The 22,500-nt window shown below is 37.3% G+C and overlaps 1 protein-coding gene across 2 annotated transcripts in view; it reads left to right on the top strand.

The window, feature by feature from the left end:
- LOC135198529 (uncharacterized) overlaps window positions 1-22,500 on the top strand; it is a 294,467-nt gene that overhangs the window by 126,034 nt on the left and 145,933 nt on the right. The window lies entirely within an intron of this gene.

Raw genomic sequence — 22,500 nt, 5'->3', positions numbered from 1 at the left:
TGTATAGTTTCCGTTTGTCAATGTATTTCTTATACCTTTCCTATATCAACCGTCAAATTTCCTTCCTTCATTTATCCATATTCACTTTTAATTTTTTTATTTCTTTCGCTTTTTTGTGACGCTGTAAATAGATGACTGTTGGTATTCAGCCTAATCTTTTTACGTATTCGGATATTTCATAATGATGCCTATTATGAAAATAGATGACAACGACTACGGTAGCAATGGAATATAACATTATCTTTTTATCAAACATTTTCCCTAAAAAGGCGAATTTGCGTCCTCCAGCCGAGCTCCAGATGAACCCACCGTGTCTTGGGATATTTGGTTTATCGAATGGTCTTAAAATCGGTGGACGAAAATTCTGGAAAAAATCACCTCTAACAACCTGGACATGACATTGAAGGTACACTGGCATATACCGCGTTTTACCAAGAGATAGGAAAGTCGCCCTTATTTCGGATGACCTTCGGTCGAAAATGGCTTGCAGAGACTAAAGTAAAATGTATACTCTGGTGTATGGCATGAACATGCAATAAAGGGAGATACAACCCACGTCATTTAATCGATCAGTGTTGTTGTCGATGTTGGTGTTGGTGTTGGAGATGGTGGTGATGGTGTTGTGGCAGTTTGCAAGCGAAAGAAAGAGAGTAAAAATATTGTCCTGGATTCTCCAATGAAAGGCAATATATCTAGATGTCAAAAATGGCCAAACAATCAGATGTTCTTTATCGAGAGCTTGGTGTATGAATTGATGGGAATGAAATTGGAATTTTGTTTTCCTTTTTGCTACATTACATTGTACATTTCTATTTTAGGCTCTTATTATACATTCCACTTACTTTTCGATAAGTTTACTTCTCGTTGGTACGTGACCGATAACGTAACTATATGATAATTTTTATGAACTTTATTCACATATTCAAAATCTACGCTTGTGTGTATGTTTGTGTGTGTAGACACATGACATAAGTACCTGCACGTAGAACTTTAATATCTCACGTGTTTTTACATTTTACAACTACTAGCAATATACATACATACATATTTTATTGTACACGCGTATGTGTGTGTGTGCGGGCGTGCATGCGCTGGCGCTTGCTTCTTTACTTGCGTTATTTACTGTTCAAAAGCAATAATTTTTTTACTGTATAAAAACTGGCAAAGAGTAATGCTTACACTAATCAACGTATTTTTTAAAACTGGGGTTTTCGTTTGCAGTATTTCATTATTGCATTTGCTGAACATATTTAATTAGTTCACGCTAAAAAAAATCAGAAATACAAAGCTTAGTTTTCGAAACTATATTAAAAATGAACCAGACTGAAAGCCTAAAGGCATTAAAATAGAAGCGAAAGGTTTCTTTAAACGGTGAGGAATTCTCAGGCGAGAGATTGACGGGGATTGATCCCTTCTCTCTGGCTAAGTATCTTTTCAGCTATGAGAGACGAGTCCTTTCATGGTGGTGAAAAGCTTTTCTTTCTAATGCTAGAGATGTCAGTGAGGACTTTTAGTCCCTAATTATCAGCCTAGTATTAAAAAAAAAACTAAGGACATGCGATTTCCATTACGGATAAAAAGAAGAGAATGGAAATTATTCCCTGGAAAAGGGAAGTATTTCATCTGGGCCGAATGACCCAGAACTTTGGAATAAGTTAGGGAAAAAAATTGAGTAGGAGATAAAGCTTTATGGTGACCATCGCCACGATGAAGTAAAGTTTTAAGTACTTCTAGGAGTTACTTTTCTTTTTTTTTTCTTTTTCATTTTGTATCTTTATACTTCAATCATACGGCAAATAATGTATTTCCTGGTTTTATGTTGTTGGCATGACAGGGTTTAGATTCTTATAGCATTCCCACCCTTTTTATCAGAACTGTTTTTTTCTGCTATTCCGACCAGGAATGAAATAACCCGCTGCCATAGGCTTCAACGTTTTAGTTATAGCTTTTGAAACCCCGAAGATGCTGCTACACCTTTTTTTGTAATAGTGTCAGTCTGAATTAGTGAAGACCAAAATGAATGGTACGGCTTTGTGTATGGAACTTGTACAAGAAGCTTTTTCATTTAATTGCTCATTCCACTTAATATTCATATCACTGAAATAGGGGATTTGTAATTTTTCGTTTTCATATGATGCTGAGAAAAAATTCGATAAAAAAAGCCAGTAGCTCTTTTCCCGTATACAGGTTTCATAGGAAAATGATAATATTCCAGTTAATGTTTTTTTTAATAGGGCTACGACCTTCTTTAATTCAATACAACCCATTGATTTTCTCCGTAGCTGAGACGGGAGAGAGGGAAGGGCGATGCGTTGGTGTGACTGTGAATAGCCTGTGGATTTTATCAAATTACCTTTGTTTACGAATAACAATCGTTTATCTGTCTTTTTAAGAGGGACATTCTAACACACCTTTCCACTCACATCCTGGAATTCGCAAGGAGAGGAGTAGGAGAAAATGAACTTTGGACGGTCAGGACCATTTTTTCCTTCTTTTTCTTAAGGACCTGAGTAAGATTCTGTGTTCTTTGGGGGACAGAGGAAGGATTAGAAAATGGTTTTAAAATTTCTAAAGGACGGAAAGAGACTGGAATCAAATCGCCTTTTCTTCAATCGCTCGCTTCTTAAGCTCCCTTTACGATGAATCAATTTTATTCTTACTCTGCTTTTTTTCTTGCCTTTTATTCCATCTTTATACAATTGTCTAATACCTTATTTTTTTCAGCGTAGAGTGTTATGTTCTTGTAGGTTAATTCTGAATGTTAATTTAGATTTGATCCCGTTCCTTACATCGGCATCAAAGCCATTCAATTAAGTTCATGATGCTTGGGTCATTAAGGGGCAGAATTTCTCTCGGACAGATGGTTAAGGATACAAATTATCACATGGCAGGGTGGTATCCAGAATTACTGGGCTGGCTTGTGTTATTTACATGGCATGAACAGCTGTCACACGTCATTAATACAAATTGAGCAATTGGGACATGTCGGTAGTCTAGCTTGTTAAAGTGTAGTTAAGAGAGAGAGAGAGAGAGAGAGAGAGAGAATCAGGAAACACGAATAAGAGAAGAGGGGAATGTGTGAGACGGGGAAGTAAAAATGAAATTAGGGAACGGAGTTCAGAAACATTTATCAATTTCTGTCATGTTTCCAAACAATAAAAACTGTGCTCATTCTCGAAACTTAACGTCAGTTCCTTCAACAACAATTATTACTTCGGTTTTAATAAATAAATAAATATATATATATATATATATATATATATATATATATATATATGTGTGTGTGTGTGTGTGTGTGTGTGTGTGTGTGTGTATGTATGTATGTATGTATGTATGTAAGTATGTATTGTAAGAGCTGAGGGGAATTGGAGATTTAAACATTATGAGTTTGTCTACTATTACCGAGCTGGAAGCTGATTGATAACCCCCTTACTTTTTTTCGTGTTACCAGTCGAGTCACTCTAGAATAGTAGTATTTGGCTTGTACGTTATTACAGTGTGAATGGAAATTTCCCTATGATTTATTAGAGTCCGAGGATGGACGTAAGACTTGCCGTAAATGTTTGCGCAGAGTTTGTTGTTAAGCAACTGCAGCCAACTTTGCAAATAAACAGTGACGAATAGTTGCAAATTCGTACGAACGCCTAGTCACAGCGTTCACAAGTTTTAATAACAGCGCAAACGGATAGATACGAGACTGTGATCATATTCGTTCTGATGGAAAACGGTTATTCAAGCGCACATTTTAAGGTAATTAGAATTGTGAATAGTTTAGAAAGTTCTTAATATTTTCTTTATATGATTATTCTGTCACGAAGACTAAGTTTTCTATTAAAATGAATTCCTATTCTGAGATAACTGATTTTGGTGATAATGCAGGAAGTTTTAGTCCATTTTCCCGACTCTTCTCGAGGTTCCCAATTTATTTACTGACCGATTAAACACCCATTGGCGCTTTCAAGTACAACGTCTCGGCTGAATCGCCGGAATGTTGTAAATATTTCCCTGATTCCTTCCAATCCATTTGATTTTGATGTGGGAGGGAGGGGGTGGGGGTAGGGTTTGGAGGAAGGGGCTTACTCCTGCCAGCGAGCTCATTACAGACATTCTCCTTATCCGGGGTGCAATCCATTCCGCTCATTCCAGTGTAATCCATCCCACTTATTCGTCCGCCTGATATTCTCATAACAACATGCCACTGTTCATTTGCTCCATTAGCATCTGCCTCATTTCGCCCTGGATATTGTAATCAAATCTCATTCTGTCGCTCCTTCGAACTTCTCGTAAGGGTCTCCTTTATTGGCTTCTTTTGCCTCGGTGACGTCAGGTCTTGCGAGCGCCGCCAGGAAATGTGTTCCCCAGCGCTTCCCTCTTCTCTCTCTCTCTCTCTCTCTCTCTCCTCTCTCTCTCTCTCCTCTCGTCCAAGATTTCTTCTCCTTATCACTCCCCATTTTCTCTTACTCCGATTCTTTTGTTTCATTTGCCTTCTTTTGTCCCATTGTTTTGTTTCTCTTTCGAGTTCTCCGGTCTTTGCGAGGACTAGACTTCGCGCAATAATTGTTGAGGGGGATTAAAATTGTTGCCTAAAAGGAATTGTTCGTCAAATCAAATACTTGTGTACAGGAAAAATTTAAAGGATGGATCAGTATTGACATATTATTTTTCTATAATTCCCCAGTTTCTTTTCCTTTATCCCAAGATTCAAAACAGCATCAGTCATTTATCTCTAAACAAAACTTCAGTGACTGTTGAGAAACCTGGGAAACCTCAAATTTGGACGCTATTCTGGAGTTCCTTAATCATAAAATTCATACCAACACTCTCATTATTACATTTCACAGCTGAGCATCTTCTCTTCTTGGGAAATATCAAAGGCATACATTTAATCATTCAATTTTTGGCGACTTGTTAGATCCTTTTCATTTGCATTTCACTCTCCAATTTGAAAGGTTTCGGACAATATTTCCAGAAAGGAGCCACCAATTCCATTTTCTTTGTGACTGCACACCCCTTGGCCGGACCGCATAAATTTGTCATCTCTCCTCAAAAAATGTCTTAACACCCTTATTCTCATCGCCAAAGTTTTAATTCCCTAAACTGACATTTTTTCCTTTCAAACTTTTGGCATTCGGAAAAGATCATCAGAGGTCAGGAGGAGGAGGAGGAGGAGGAGGAGGAGGAGGAGGAGGAGGAGGAGGAGGAGGAGGAGGAGGAGGAGGACAATACATGAAATGAAAGGTTTTCTGTTGGGGAAATTTTCGATCGTCCTCATAAGAGTATCGGCTTTGAACTCCAGACTCACAATGCCTTCACGTCGTCCTAAAACATTTTTTTCCCCACATCTGCAATATGGTACTCCTTCAAGTTGTCTTCGTTTTAAGTGAGACTTTTGTCTTAGGTGATTGTCAGCTACTTATTATAAAGGTGAGCTTTATTTTCTAGACTCAGGATTAATCTGTTTCGAAGCAAAAGACCTATATTTTTTTTTTTTTTTACAATATGTAACGTAATGTGTTAAATGTTTCTAATTACATTCGTTATCCTTTCCTTGGTTTGAACAGAATTCAGCAATGGTTTATCGAAATTCATAGTTTAACAAATTATATAATCACAATGAAGCCCTTCGGGAATTGGTAAATTTATAGCTGCATACGCACAAAGCTCGTAAAGGCAATTTTAACATAGATAATAAGAGATTTCGGGATGTCGTGTTCCATCAAATTGTCCGTTCCTTTTCGCTTTCTTTCGCCTCAGCGGTCGACATTCGTTTCCCATCCAATTTCGACTTTTCCATCAAAAAAATCGTATCTCCAAAAAGTAGAAACTTGATATTTTACAACGCCGTCACGGGTTTCTCTCTCGGCAAGACAAAAGGACTGCCTATGGGTTCCCTTTCCGAATCTTTTATTTATACGTATGCATATTTTCCCCTAAGGTTAGAACTGGTACAATTCAATTATTGAAAACCCCTTTCCGTAGTTCTGAGGTCTTCTGGATATAGAAGTATTTTACCAGACTTGTTTACATAGTTCAGGGAAGATTTATAAAAACAAAAATCTTGTGTATGTATAAACACTTCAAGTGGATAGGTGTTTGCTGAAGCAAGCAGTAATCTATATATTCTTGTATTTCGTTTTTGAAATTGTTTATTTCTCCATTTTATTTATTTGTTTCGTATAATCCCTGGCAGTCAGATTTAGTTATGTTTATAACTTTTTTCGGGTTGCTAGTAGAAAACCTTGTAGTTAACTGCTAGTTTCACTCTCGTATAACGGCGGTAATGAAGCGTAGAGAACACAATTAATTTCGGTAAGAAACGTTTCATGTATTGTTTTTCACTGTGCCCATGTTCCAGTGCCTGCCACCACTTGTGATGACGATACTACAGGTAAGACTAGTTTTTTTCCTATTTTTTCTTTTTTCTTCCATTTATGCCAGAATTGCTTCTTTTTATTCTTTTATATATATAGACACACACACACACACACACACACACACACACACACATATATATATATATATATATATATATATATATAATATGCATGTATGTATGTATATGTATATATGTGTGTACATATATACATATACACACACTTCAACCTTAATATTCAAAACATGTTAGTCCAGCTATTAACTACCGCAAATATCATGAATTTCCTATGTTAATAGAGACTGTCACCCTTCGCTGTCGTTTAGTATCTGCTCTTGTCAGTGTCGGCGAAGGCCCATTTGATAAGCTGACCCGTTGTTGCTGATTCCGGGAATTAGCGTTGATAAAATGTCGAGTAAGCTTCAAATTTCCTCTTGTCTCATAAACTCGTTTCTGAAAGTTAAAGGGAAGAATACGCAGAGTACTTGTAATTTCACGTTTTCAGTTGGCTTTCGAGACTTGCTTCAAGTCATCGCCACCAGCTGTAGGTGTTTTACAAACCACGTTCTTTATAACAGTTGAAAGATTGTCCGAATCTTGTACCATGTAGACAGAATGTATAGGTGCACATAACACTTACTTTGATTTCCTGAATTAGAGAACTGAAGGCATGTGCGAGGAACAGACAGGAAAGTTATGTGCAATTCCGGAGAGAGAGAAAAAGATCATTTTCCGTGGTTAAGTCTGCGATATGGTCGACTCTTATACCAGATAACTCCTGCTACTGACGCCCTCACCCCTAACCGGGAGAAAGTCTCTTAAGCCTGGACATTCGTCTTTTTTTTACTTTAGAGCTTTTTACAGGGAGCATTACCTATATATATATATATATATATATATATATATATATATAGTATGATTATATATATATATATATATATATATATATATATAAATGTTGAAGTTTTTTGCACTAACATATATGCAGTTTAGTCTTAGTAGAAATCTCAGATAGCGCTGTCTAGTCTGTTCCTTCTTTGAATCATGCAGCTGTTAAAGTGATTGTGGACAGGTTTGTTACTTTGCATGTGGATCCTTCTCTCATTTTCCATTTCGCGTTTTCATTTTAAGAATGAAATGGTTAGTATTATCAACTTCCCTTGCAAAAGTATAATACATTCCCGTGTGCCTTCCTGAAACGCGTGATACGAAGGTGATAGACGCGGCAATTTCACGGTGATCTAGAGAGATTTTCATTCCCTTGGTGGGAATCGTATTTCCTTCCAGCATTACTTCTTTCACGAGATGTAAGCGGCAGGAATGCATACGCACGCAGCTCTGGTCCGTGTGGGTATGAGTTGTATTATTATCGAATCTCTTCCATCACTGAAAAGGTAAATGTGTTTACCAAGCTGCCAAAAATATTGCTTGGAGGGAGGGCAAAGGGAAGAGAGAGAGAGAGAGAGAGAGAGAGAGAGAGAGAGAGAGAGAGAGAGAGAGAAGTAGCGATGTAGTGAAGACATAAAACACGGTGGCAGGGTCCCTCCGAGGAGAGTAGGATGAGACTTAATGGTTATTGGCACTTGTTATTACGGTCGGGTGAGAGTGGAGGTGAGAAATTACGATGAGAGGAGGAGCAGTAGAAGGAGAAGAAGTGTTGGGATTAAGAAAGAGGAGAAGATGGTGGGATATGAAGTGAGGATCAGAGTTAGGATTGGTTAGGGAAGATTGATAGCTTATATATAAAGTCCCTGGGAAAGAATTTCCTGTTTCTGTGTCGTTTATTTTTCAGTGTTGAGTTTCTTCCAGATTATTTTATATATTTTTACATTTTTTCGTTCTTATGTTCTTTTTCTTTACCTCCTTTATTAACCTGTCTAGTATCTTACTATTGGGCAGTTGCATTTATACTTCATTGCCCCACATCATTTTATTTTCCATGATAAAATATATTCTAGTTTTTGGAAAAGTTATTCAGAGTTTTGTTGTAAACAAATCGAAATGCTGTCAAAGGAAGCTCGTCCATGTTCTCTTCGTAGGAAGTACAAAATTATAAAGTAAATCTTGAAGCCTTTCTATATTAAGTTATGTAAATTAAAGCCAATAAAAGTCTGAAATAGGAAAAATTTACGAGACATGGAAACTATGAAAATGAGACTAACATTAGTTATTATTTCTGTTGCCGTTTTCCGGATGCTAAGTTTGAATCGCTGTACGTACTGCGAATTTTCCGGATAATACCATTGTGGAATGGCTCCGTAATGGTTATCGGCATTATATAGGCCTAGTCCATAATGACCTCGGAAATAGGAGAGATAAGGCTTCGTAGGCCTTCGGCTTGGACAAGCCCAAATAAATAACGAAATATAGGAGGTAGAACTCCCTCACAACAGAGAGTGGGAGCGAAGTCTTTTCAGGAGGCATTACGCTTTTATATATATTTAATGTAAAAAGGGAAGTTAAATACGAGACATTAGAGCTCCAATGAAATCAGTGTTGTGGCAAAGAAACCTATTTAATGATTCAAAGGTTCCATGTGTTTCTAGTAACAGAAGTCAGTGAGGCCCACATTATTTATATAATCATACCAGAATTCTAGACAAAGTTAATCATTGTAAAATACAGTGTTATTTCAATCTTTACTATGTTTGATGAAGATGTTATTCAAACTCTTCACAGTCTATGCATATGGGTGCACAGATTACTTCAACCTTGTATTGAAGGATCACATTGTTCATGTTGCAAAATCAGTAGCCTTAAACTTATTTGTTTTGCTGACTGACGTCAGTTCTTTTCTCCATCCCAGTTACGAAAAGCTTTTTACTGTACTCTTCCTTACTTGGAATATTGTTCTCATATATATTATATATATAAATATATAATTATATATATATCATATATATAATATAGTGTGGTGTGTGTGTGTGTGTGTGTGTGTGTGTGTTTTTTTTAGGTTGTGTTTAGTGTTTTTTTTTCAATCATCTTCCTTTGCCTCATTTAGATGGCGTTCTTTCACGCCCAGGGTGACCCCTCCTCATATAATGGGATCCCAGTAACGCCCAAACCACCGTCACATCATATATTCTAGAAATCAGAAACCATCGCCTTGCTTATTTCTCGTTTTCCTCTCTCTCTGCTGTAATGCTTATACTCTCCATTGTCGACTTTTCCTGTGGTCTACCATTTTCAAGGGATGATCCAGCTCCTCCGATTGGGTGATACTCTGCTGTTTTTTTCCCCCTCGGATATGGCCAGAATAGACATTTGGATATCCATCCCACTGAGTTTGAGACCAGGAGGTAGATTCATGGGAAGCTCATATCTGCTCTGAGTCTATTTTATTTGCTTCGGATTCCACCTTCTGATTTCGAAATTGTTGCTTTACATTTCTTCCCTATCCGTCTAGTTTACTGTCTTTCCATTTTCATTTATATTTATTCTTTCTCCTGGCCTTGTCTTCCGATGTGCCCGTTGCTCCTTCGAACTTCGAACTTCGTGGTCGTGCTATCACAGCTTGATCAGCAGCGGATCTTGCATCCCTCACCAACTTTTCTGGGACATTTTCACTCTCTTGCAACTCCTCGCATTTCCTCATCATCTCTCCAGCCTGCCAAGAAAATCAGATGGGAGAAAGATAACAAGTATCCATTTCATTCCTTCTGCAGCAGCAAGATCTTCATAAAGCTATTTACTCTGTGGGTGATTAAATGAATTTTCAGTATTCTCATTCTACACTGTGCTTTATCAGTATTACTACACACACGCATGTATGTACTTAAACTCATAAAACGGTGTAAGATAGCATTATTTCCATAATGAAAATGATTTTATGCGAGGCTCATCACTTGATTTGCTTAACACATCTGAGTTGGTAAGTTAGTTCGGATTAAGCCGACCTTGTGCTAGCAAGGGCCCCTGCCAAGAGGCGGCCTATGAGTGTGGTAAGGTGCGAACGAGAATAAGACTTATGGCCCGGTGGTATTCAGATTGTGGCGAGGCAACTGTGTAAGCTTTATACATATTTGAAAACGGCAGTGCTAATTACACACGCACACTTGCCGACTTCAACATGTGTTTGAATATAAAGCCTTGCAAACAAATTCATTTACACAAAAGCCAGTATTTCGTGCAAAAAATGTATTTCAATTCCGCACCCTTATGAGCGCAACATGGCTGTAAATTGACATCTTTTCTGTACTTGATAATAAATAATGCACCTGACTAGGCCATATCCAAAACTATGTCCGTCTTTACAAAAAACTCAATATCTTCCTTTAGGAGACAGATCTATCTCTGCCTTTCTAGGTGAGCAATGCCTTCCCTTCCTCCTGTCTCAATTTTTCTTTCTCTCGAGTCTGGGCTACAAAAAGGCATTATTTCCCCCTTCCGATTGACCTCTGCACTTGAAGAAAATCAGAAATGGAAAGTAGGACAGAAGAACAACAAACAAGTACACGAAAATATGCGAATGGCGGAGGAGCATCTGCTTAATAAATATGAAGAGCATCGGTGGAGAATTACCTGACCAGGGAGAAAATTGCCTGAGGAGGGGAGAAAACCAGATGCACCTGATTGGAAAACCTCCAAGGACGCTGGAGGACAGGAAGAGACACTCTTCAATATCTCTCCATGTTAATAAACATAAACGCACAGACACAGCAGCAGTTTGTGACCTAGGCCGTCATCAAAATTAAGATCATGAAATTTATTTCATCATTAAGATTGCAATAAAAAAAAGTCAAGAGCATCGTCAAAAGTATAATCATTCTTAAATGTTAGTGTTCATTAAAAAATAGGTGCAAAGAAATCCAGCTTTCTAACGTTCATTAAGGAAAATGAACAAATAGCAAGAGTAAACAAGTTTGTTATCCAAGGCCTTTTCATAATCATTTATGCCGCAACAGCAGTGATTCGTTGAAAGTTGAATATCCAAGATATTTATAGGAATAATTTCATCCACTTTATTTCATTATTCCAACTAACGGCCATGTGGTAACCAGTGATTTGTGCTAAATATATTGAAATCTCATTCGGCATCACATGTAAAATACGCTTTCAGAAAGCTTTTTTTCCTTTGATACAGAAAAATCTTTACAGTTCCACAAGCATTGTTGCAAGGCTTCAGTTGCAATGGAAAGTAACCGATTTGGTTAGTGAAAACTAATGTATATGTAAATGTGTGTTTATTTCGAACAGCGATACCCAAAATGGGAAGAGCGGGATCCATCACGGAGAGGGATTCAAATGAGAGAGAGAGAGAGAGAGAGAGAGAGAGAGAGAGAGAGAGATCATCGACGTGTGAATAGGGAAGTGGTGGGTGGAAAATACAATCCCGTGCGTGTGAATTGGATTTCTTGAAAGTGGATATCCCGTCACGGAAAACGAATACCGACTGAATAAGGTAAAAATGCGAGGACGGTGGAGGAAAATGCGGGAGAGAAGGAGGAGCAGAGATACAGGGAAGTGGGGAAGGATAGAAGATATTGGATGATGATACTTAGCAGGTATGTGAGGAAGGCGGTAGGAAATGGAAATTGATAAGAGTAGGGAAGGATGGATGTAGGATGATGATACTAAGTAACCAAGCGAGGAAGACGAAAGGAAATGGAAATTGGAAAGGAAAATGAATATACGACACTGAGGGGAGGAATCACGGAGGCCCTCCCAGAAGGTTATTTAATGAAAGAGGGGAGATTGATTAAAGAGAGTGAAAAAATCAGGGAAGTGAAGAAAGCAGAAGAACGCAGGAAGGAGAGAGAGAGAGAGAGAGGACTGAAAAGTCTAAAGAAAACAGGAGGAATATGCACGAGTAAATGATTGAATCAATGAAGAATGAGAGCAAAATGTAAAATTGAAGAGACATGCGTGACGGAGGTAATATATATGAGCTGCCATTGCCATGGCTGTGATGAAGGAAGCCAATGGGAATTCTAATTAATCTGTTGATTCCGGTCATGATATTAGCGGCATAATATTAATCGCTCACAGATGGACTGACCTCGGTGTGATGCTCGTTGGTTTGGAAGAGGGCCAGTAACAACCATTCAGTCTTCCCTGAGACGACCAAATTGAGCTCTCATCATGAGCCGTAGTGCAGGATAGAGACTTCCATAAGATAATGACTTAGTTGTGATAACATTTGTCATTATTATTACAATTAAAGTAGTGAGAAATGGAGGTAAGATTCCCACCCATGTTTTAAGCCTAATAAGAACTCCGGGTCACATCATCCTCTTGAAGTTATTCATTATTAACTGTATTCAAATAAGACTGAAATATGACTGGCGAAGTAACTAACCTAGGTCGTTTAACATACTAATATTGGCTCAATGTGAATATCTAATTCAAGCGTGCCTCTTAATCATGAATTATCCATTTCATTAGCATGTCTCAGATATTTAGCGACAGGAGCTTGGTTTCACGATCAGTTATTCAAGAGTCGCGCGAGAGTTGGATTCGCGAGGAAGTCACTAGATGGAGTACTGTTTACAATAGTTGATGGTTATATATGAAGACATGATTAAAGAATTCTTTTATATTCATTTCTTCTTATTGGCCACTCCGAATTGGGCTTGAAGTTATAAGCGTATATAAAAATTTGTGGACCCCAAATATACAGCTCTTCGTTCTACTTTTGGTTAATTTATAATGACTGTTTATAGCAGTATATATATAGATAGATAGACGGATAAATAGATAAACAGGTAACTGTCCTAAGTATGTATGTATACATATATATATATATATATATATATATATATATATATTATATATATATATCTAAAATTATATATATACTATCATATTGAAAGCGAACCATATGTTCTCGATTCGATAATATTTCCATCTGTAAACCTTTAACTTGAATTTTGGTTTGAATGAGTTTAAAACAGAGGAATCAGAAGATAAATTTTAAATTGTTTCTATGCACGCATGTGTGTGTGTGTGTGTGTGTGTGTGTGTTTGATATAGGAAGGAAGGGGAGAGATCCGGAAAATAACATGAAAACTGTATCTGGAAAGATTAATATCCAGAATATACAAGCAGTACCCACTCGGATAACAAAATAAAATAAAAGATATCTGCAAACAAGGTTCATGCGAGGCAAAGCACTTAACTACGTGGTCTCGGTGCTCGAAGTGTTGCTATCCGTCGAATTCTCCTCTAAAAGAAAATCCTTTACACTATTGACTCTTCTTGATTACTCCTGGATATAGTGAGGGAAAAATCAGTATTGCGAGGAAGTGTAGATTGCCCAGATCGGGTGGGCTACATTTTTGTTTTTTTTTTAACTTTTAATTCAAAAGAAGAAGCTCCCTTTGAGAATTTTTTTCCGAAGGAAAAGTCTTCAATGATTAACAGAAATTCTCGTTTTTTTAAGTGTAATCTGTAGATGACTACTCGCATTTAATGGTCGTTTTATTTTTTTCAATTTTGCCGAGGGTATTTTGATTACGGAATGAGGTCACTGACGATTACTTTTTGAAATTACTACAGGCTGGTTGACATTTCATATATTTGTTTCCGTATTTTTTTACAATTTTATTTTAATTTGTAAATATCCGCATGAACTCGTGCTTGATGTTGATTTAGAAAAATACTATATGAAACGTATGTGTATGTGTATTTGTAGTATTTGGAGGCATGAAAACGTCATGTATGAATTAGTGATAAATCTCATAAAATGGCCAAAAGTGTTACCAGTCTAATACACAGCTAATTACAGGAACTGAATTCAACTGGAAATTATCCAGAAACGTCAGACTTCTAATTCTCTTATTAGCAAAATTTAATTCTCTATGAAACCCAATAGGCATAAATTCGAATCCTCGCCTCGTAGATGCACTAATCATGGAGAATTCCTCTTGGATATCATTTAATCCCAGGGTAAAGGGAATTCAATACTAAGGGGTATGTTTGTCTTAGTGAATATTAAAAATTGATATGTGAGTTAGTATAGTTCCGATTCTAACAGCAGGAATCGAGATCAGCATCCTTCTCCCTTAATAGCTTAGCGGATAAGACAAATTTCTAACTCTGCATCAAGCCCAGCAGGCTTGCATCCTAACCCTTGGTGGGGTAGATACATTAATCTTAAGAGTGAATTCGATAGTAAGGTTTTTATATTTACATACATACTCCGTTTGTCGTGTTTTTATGGGCAACCTTTGTTAGATGGAATTCTGTTACAACAGCAGATGTATATATGTGCATGATACGTATATATATACGTATATATATATATATATATATATATATATATATATATATATATATATATATGAATACTTATCACATCACCGTGATTCATATAAATTATTCGAGCTACTAATGTCCTTTAATATCTAATTCGCTCTACCTCAATATCAATTCCGAGGTAGAGCGAATTAGATATTAAAGGACATTTGTAACTCGAATGATTTATATGAATCACGGTGATGTGATAAGTATTCATAACAAGGCTGCGTGGGTCAAACGTTCGAATCGGCTAGCATGGTGGAGGGGGTTTCATATCGATTCTAATTACGAATACACCGAGATCGGCGGTGATTTGTAATGGTCAGAATCGATATAAACTTTAGCCTCTCTGATAGCAGATTCGGTAGCGTCACTGTCCGTTCCTGATTTCGTTCCCTGTCCAACTGGACGGTGGTTCGATCCCATGGGGGGACGAAATTATTATCAACTAAAAAATTCCCCCTCTGTACATATATGAAAATATATCAATTCCGAGGTAGAGCGAATTAGATAATTAAATGATATTTGTAGCTCGAATGATATATATATATATGTATATATATATATATATATATATATATATATATATATATATATATGAAGTAGATTATGGGCAGAAATGCGATGATGTTCACGTTTTGTTTCATTCCTACATTTCGTGACAACATCGCCACATCTTCAGGGATTTTCTACAAAATAAAATATATGTGAATATATATTATATATATATATATATATATATATATATATATATATATGTATAATTATCTATATGAATAATTCTCAACACGAACCGTGATTCATTTATATATCATTGAGCTACAGATTTCCTTTAATATCTAAATTCACTCTACCTCGGAATTGACATATTTTCATATATGTACCGAAGGGGAATTTTTTTAATTGATAACCACTGTCCAAGTGGACAGGAACGAAATCAGGACCCAATGGGGTGTTGTTGTGTGTTGCGTGTGTGTGGGTGTGGGTGTGTAGGCTAGCTTTCAAAAAAAGGAAAGGTTTGGGCTCTGCCACATTCATATTCTGCAGATAAATCGTGGATGAGCCTCTTATACTTTTTCCACTACTTTAGCTTTTTCATACACGCCTTAAGATATATAAATATGTATTGTGTTTGTGTAAGTTTTCTATGTGTATATATGCGGTTTTATGTGTATGTATGTAAGTATATGTTTGTGGTTGTTTGTATAACTGTGTGTGCATGTACGTAGATTCTCGACTCAAGAACAAAGCAAAAGAAAACTTTCTTGTAGAAGGTAGATAACACCAGAAATGTGACCACGTCGTTTGGAGATGAACCATCCTGAAAGAAGGACCAGATGTCCTTTACCTTTATATGTCAGAAAACGAAGCTGATAAGAAATATCAAGAGGAGGAAAAGAGCCACAGAGGAAAGTTACTTCATACAAAAGTTCCTTATCATTCGGTCTTTTGTGGTCTCGCTCTCTTTCATAATGCTCTTAGGGAGAGATCATTTGGAAATATAAATACATCCTTGAAAATAAATTTTGCTAATGCATTTCTGTTTAAGATTTTCTCCGCAACTAAGTTACAATCGTAAAACTTGTAACATTACGAAGTAACAGACAGAAATATTTGTTATTTCCATAGTACTCCTTTGATTCTCTTAATTGTGCACTTATGTGCGCGAAACTTTGTTTTATTCTTTAAAATATAAGGCTACGAGTACCCGTTAATCTCAGATTTGCTTTATTTTGGGAGTAACTTACACCATCAAAATATTTATTTGACAAGTGCATCTGCCCTGGCCTATATTCGAACCTATACCTTTTCAGTTGTATGTAAAGGTAGCCAGTCGACTTATCCATTCTGCTTTTGGTCGAGATCCCTCATAATATCCAAATGGATAGGTCAGCTGTTGTCACGGACACCGAGGTCCACTACAGGTTCTTAAATATGATAAACAAAAAGATTCAGCACCAACAGTTGAAACTCGGGATACGAATATAGAAAGAAACACAAACAGAACTGAAGTTTATTTACAAGCTTACTAACAAAGATAAATGCTGAATGGTTTCTCCTATTTACATAACAAAAGTAAAATCTTACAATACGTGAACTACGGAAACACTAAGGTAATGAAATACTTGCTTGCCAGTTTTGCAGCTATCAAAAAATCTATGCTCGAAGCGATGGCTTCACAAAGGAGAACTGTAAAACTTCAGACGTCTTCTTGACTCCGAACTGCAGAAAACAATGTCTATTCCTGATACTCGAAGGGCATGTTACTCCTCAAAACCAACTTGTAGGACGTTTCTTCTCTGAAGGTTTGCTCAACGTCGATATATCTCTGTTGCTTTCTCTCTGACTGGATGACTTGACTCGAATCCGATCCCACTCTCTCGTGCCCCTTCTTCCTCTCTTATCCTTCGTCTGTTCCTTCTTCTCTTATCTCTCTCTGATGATCTCTCACTGATGATCTGATCTCTGATCTCTCATCTGTACTTCCTCAGGGCATATATATATACAGCGATCTGGGGCGGGACTGAAGGGGGCGAAGCATAACAGGGAACATCACAGACTCTCGAGTCGACACGAACTTTTTAGAAGGATCTCGACAAAATGTTGCCTCATAATACGCGGCTTTTCTGACGACACGACGGCGCCTGTTGAGTTCCATATTCCACCTGGCAATTCTAGAATAAATCATGATAACAGGCACCTCCAACACGTGCACGAATGCTTCTTTGCTGTAGATATAGTAGAAGAAAAGGCATTTTCATTTCCTTTAATATATATTACTTCGCTATAGAGCGATTACCATGACTCGTTCCCCAAAAGAAAAAAAAATGAAATCAACTGATTTTATTTTTTCCTAAAGAGAAACAAGAGTCAAAAAGCAGGGGAACAATTCTGCATTAAGCTTTAATCCAGTTAAACACACACACTTCTCCATTCACTCACCCACTCGTGCCAAAACAGAAAACAATTATCAGGCTACTCATTCTGAAAAATCTCTAGAGAGGCTATCAGCTATAACATTATCCTTTCCTCTTAATTTTTCGTTTTCTGAACTTTGAATAAAAACTTGGAACTTCTTAAACACCTCTGAGTTTTTCTCAAAACTAACTCCTCTCTGTGACACCATTACTACGAACACGGGCGGTGACCACGGTACGGGGTGTTCTTTATAATTCTGAAGCAAGTTTACATGCAGCCACTTTGCTCTACTCTTACCCATATCAATCGAATAATTTGGATTTCCCCTCTTCTCTGAAATGGAAAAAGGACTTTCGAACTTATAAGATAAAGCGGGGCCTTCTTTCTGGACTAATACTAAAACATCTCCCACACAGAAACTTGTCTCTTTCGCTCCAAGATCATGTTTCCGTTTAGTCTCCCCTTGATTTTTACTCTTGTTCTCCTTCGCTAGTTGCCAAACATCTCTTAAATTGTTATTTAATACTCTAGATTAGTTTATGTAGTCCTCACTACCTTCTTTAAGCATTAAGTTACATTTTAACATTTCCATAGGACCCTTAGCGGTGTGACCGGAAACCAGCTCGAAAGGACTAAATCCTGTAGTGTCGTTCGGTGCCGACCTTAAAGCTAACAGAACAAAAGGTAACTTTTCTTCCCAGTCATATTCAAAGTTATTACACAGTTTTCGTAAACAACTCTTTAATGTTTGGTGAAACCGCTCCACAAATTCTTGTGATTCGGGATGATAAGGTGTGGAAGTTACGAGTTTAATGCCTAACTCTTTCATTCTATCCCTGAAATATTTGGATACAAAATTACTACCATTATCACTCTGTATAGTACAAGGCAGACCAAACTTAGAAAAATAATCTAACAATCGTTTAACTACGGTCCTCGCGTTACAGCTTCTTACGGGTATCGCCTCTGGATAGCAAGTTAGTCTATCTATGATTGTCAACAGATATATACTCCCTCCCTTACTTCTAGGCAACAGTCTGACCATATCGATAACTACATTCTCAAAAGGTTTGCCTACTGAAGGAATATTACACGAGTTCTGGGAATTGCTTGATTAGGTTTTCCGGCAATTTGGCATTCATGACAGCTTAAAACATACCTCTTTATGTCACTCCTCATTTTAGGCCAAAAGTACGCCCTAATAATACACCTGAAAGTTTTATTTACTCCCATATGTCCTTGCTCATCGTGTGCTAACTTCAAAACTAGTTCACAAAGCTTCCTAGGAACCACTAATTGTTTGATGATTTCCTCTTTACTACCTGACTTAAGCCGAACATAACCACGCAAAACTTCGTCTTTCAAACAAAACGTTTCCTTACACACATTATTGAGATGATCATCCAGCTCGCATTCAAAAATTCAGGTTAGTGTCTCATCCTCTCTCTGAAACTTGACTAGCTCATCCTTATTCAAAAGGTTAGTGCCTAATTCATCACCGTAACTATTACTTGATTCCACTACATCGACTATGTTACTCTCGACAGCTACACCTTCTGCTTGGCTATCACTGTCAACACCGATAGAGTCAGGTCTCTCAGCCACACTCACGCCAAGATCAACCTCGCCACCTCTATCACACTTGTTCGAATCCACGAACAAACTATGACCGTAGTCTATGTCTATATCTAAACCTGACCTAGTTACTACCATTTCAGGCACTGGAATCTCACTCACAACAGGATTCACATTCTTGGATAAAGCTAAGTCATTACCGACAATAATGTCAACGCCATCAACGGGCAAACTGTCAACAACTGCTAGTCTCACTTCTCCTGACACTACCTGACTTTCTAAATTCAACTTCAACAAAGGACAAAGAACACAAGTGTTAGGAAATCCACCTAACAACTTTTTCTTCCATATTGATTTCAGCCCTGTTTGGCACACACTCTCTCCTAATTAGTGAGACAGCAGCCCCTGTATCTCGAAGCAAGACTACTTCTCTCGAATCTACTCCTCCAAGAGAGGAAACTACACCTTCTGACAGAAATTCACCAAAAAATTTCCTAGTTTCTCTCGTCACATCATTCCTACTTGACGAAAGGTTAACTAGAGACACTGGTTTCTTAACATCCTTCCTTTCTACTGCACAATTTCTCGCTAAATGCCCTTTCCCATTACATCAGAAACAAGTTAATTCTGAGTCAGTAGATGCCACTTTATTCTTACAAACCTTAGAGGTATGACCAGGTTTTCTGCATGCATAACAGTAATAGTCACTTTTACTCGCATTGCTATTACTAGAACTGAACCTTTTACTGCTTTGTACCGTACCAGACGAAGGATCATATCGCTTTTTACCGACACTTAAATTATGAGTCAGACTATATTCATCTGCTAACCTAGTTGCTCCTGCAAAAGATACTTCATGCCTATCTTCTATATAAAGTTTAATCTCAGGGGATATGTTATCTTTGAAGTTTTCTAACAACACCAAGTTTTTCAAACCATCAAAATCCTCAACTTTAGCGGAAGTTAACCAATCAAAAAACAGCCTTTCTAACTTCTTACTGTATTCTACATACGTAATATTCTCATCCTTTCTCAAACTTCTAAATTTCTTACGGTACACCTCGGGTACTAACCTGTACTCGCTAAGAACAGTTTCTTTCACAATATCATAATCATCACATTCCTCCTTAGACATGCAACTATACACAGTAAGTGCCCTACCACGCAAAGCTGACTGTAAATATAGAGTCCACATTTCTTTAGGAGAACCTACAATTCCATTAAATTCTCAAAACATGAAATATTTTGTTACATTTTCCTTATCAAACTTTGGTACTAATTTCAACACTGCACTCATACCCAAACCATCAGCTCCACTCTCGTTCTCGCCTGTCTGACTGCTAAGAGTACTTTGCCTTAACCGAGCGATTTTCAATTCATGCATACATTCTTTCTCTCTTTCTTCCTGCTGCATTACCAACATTTCTCTCTCTTGCTGCATTTTCATTACTTCTCTCTCAGCCGCTCTTTCATCTATCATAGTTTTCTCTTTCTTTTCTTTCAACATACTCATGGAGATCATTCCCCTCTAGATGTAGAAGCTTACCAGACTCAGTAAACTCTTTCACCATCTCACTCATTCTGGTTCTTTCTATATTCTCCCCGTTTCATTCTGTTACTGTGCCGAATACCCTGGCCAAAGGTCGCCAATAATGCCATGGACACCGAGGTCCGCTATAGGTTATTAAATAAACAAAAAGATTCAGCACCAACAGTTGAATGGTTTCTCCTACTTACATAACAAAAGCAAAATCTTACAATACATGAATTGGGGAAACATTGAGGTAATGAAATATTTGCTTGCCAGTTTTGCAGCTATCTATGCTCGAAGTGATGGCTTCACAAAGGAGAACTGTAGAACTTCAGACGTCTTCTTGACTCCGTACTGCAGAAAAACAAGGTCTATTCCTGATACTTGAAGAGCAGGTTACTCCTCAAAACCAACTTGTAGAACGTTTCTTCTCTGAAGGCTTGCTCAACATCGAAATATCTCTGTCGCTTTCTCTCTCTGACTGGATGACTTGACTCGAATCCGATCCCACTCTCTCGTGCGCCTTCTTCCTCTCTTATCCTTCGTCTGTTCCTTCTTCTCTTATCTCTCTCTGATGATCTCTCACTGATGATCTGATCTCTGATCTCTCATCTCTACTTCCTGAGGGCATATATATATATATTATATTATCTATATTATATATATATATATAGATATATAATATATGTAGTGATAATATATATATATATATTATATATTATATATATTATACTATATTTGTCTATATATATAATCTATATATATATATATCTATATATATATATATATATATATATATATATATATCTATATATATATATATATATATATATATAGTATATATATATATATATATATATACGCCGATCTGGGGCGGGGCTGAAGGGGGCGGAGCATACCAGTGAACATCACAGACTCCCGAGTCGACACGGACTTTTTAGAAGGATCTCGACGAAATGTTGCCTCATAATACGCGGCGTTTCTGATGACGAGACGGTGCCTGTTAAGTTCCATATTCCACCTGGCGATTCTAGAATAATCATGAGAACAGGCGCCTCCAACACTTGCGCGAATGCTTCCTTGCTGCAGACCTACTCGAAGAAGATGCATTTTCATTTCCTTTAATACATATTACTTCGCTATAGAGCGATTACCATGACAGCTGTCTACCCAAGAATGTATGTTGCTATGAAGTGTAGTATGTTTTTACAGAACCGAAACTAGAATATTGTAAACAAGTAAATATAACTGTGGATCCTCATAACTGCTAACAACTCCTAGCTTTAAATAAAGATGCTTGCTTGGTGTACACTGTCGATGCTGGAAGAATTTCACTAAAAGCCAAAAGTGTTCGTCTGATCAAGCGTCCATTTCGTCTTACTTAAGCATGATATGGTAAAAATGCAAAATGTGTGTATCCTTTCACGTCGCTTTGAAGAACGTCTCCTAGCCTATTTTAAAAGGGGGCTCGCTATTTTGTTACAACAGAGTTGCAACTAATAGCTAAGAGTAAGTTACTCAGTGATATCTTATTTGAGTTGATGCAGAAATTATAAGGCACCCGAAAAATCTGTGGGACCAGACCGTGCCCGCATTTTTAATGGGCTATATATACGAAATATAATACCAAAAAGTTAATCTGTTCTGCAAACTTAACAAGACACTGACGCAAATATAAGCTTTACCGTTTAGCAGACAACAAAACATTCCTGTGTTATACCATTTAATTTTCTAAATACGGAACGCTTACGTGCAATGACAACTTTACCTATTTTTGACGAAGCCGGTAATTGATTTGGCATACTTACCGGTCATACGTTATGGATAGATGTAAGAGGAATTTCCTGGCTGAAACGTGTATCCT

The sequence above is a fragment of the Macrobrachium nipponense genome, chromosome 22 (assembly GCF_015104395.2).
Source record: "Macrobrachium nipponense isolate FS-2020 chromosome 22, ASM1510439v2, whole genome shotgun sequence".
In the NCBI taxonomy this organism is placed as follows: Eukaryota; Metazoa; Arthropoda; class Malacostraca; order Decapoda; family Palaemonidae; genus Macrobrachium; species Macrobrachium nipponense.
This window is presented reverse-complemented; position numbering and strand designations above follow the sequence as displayed.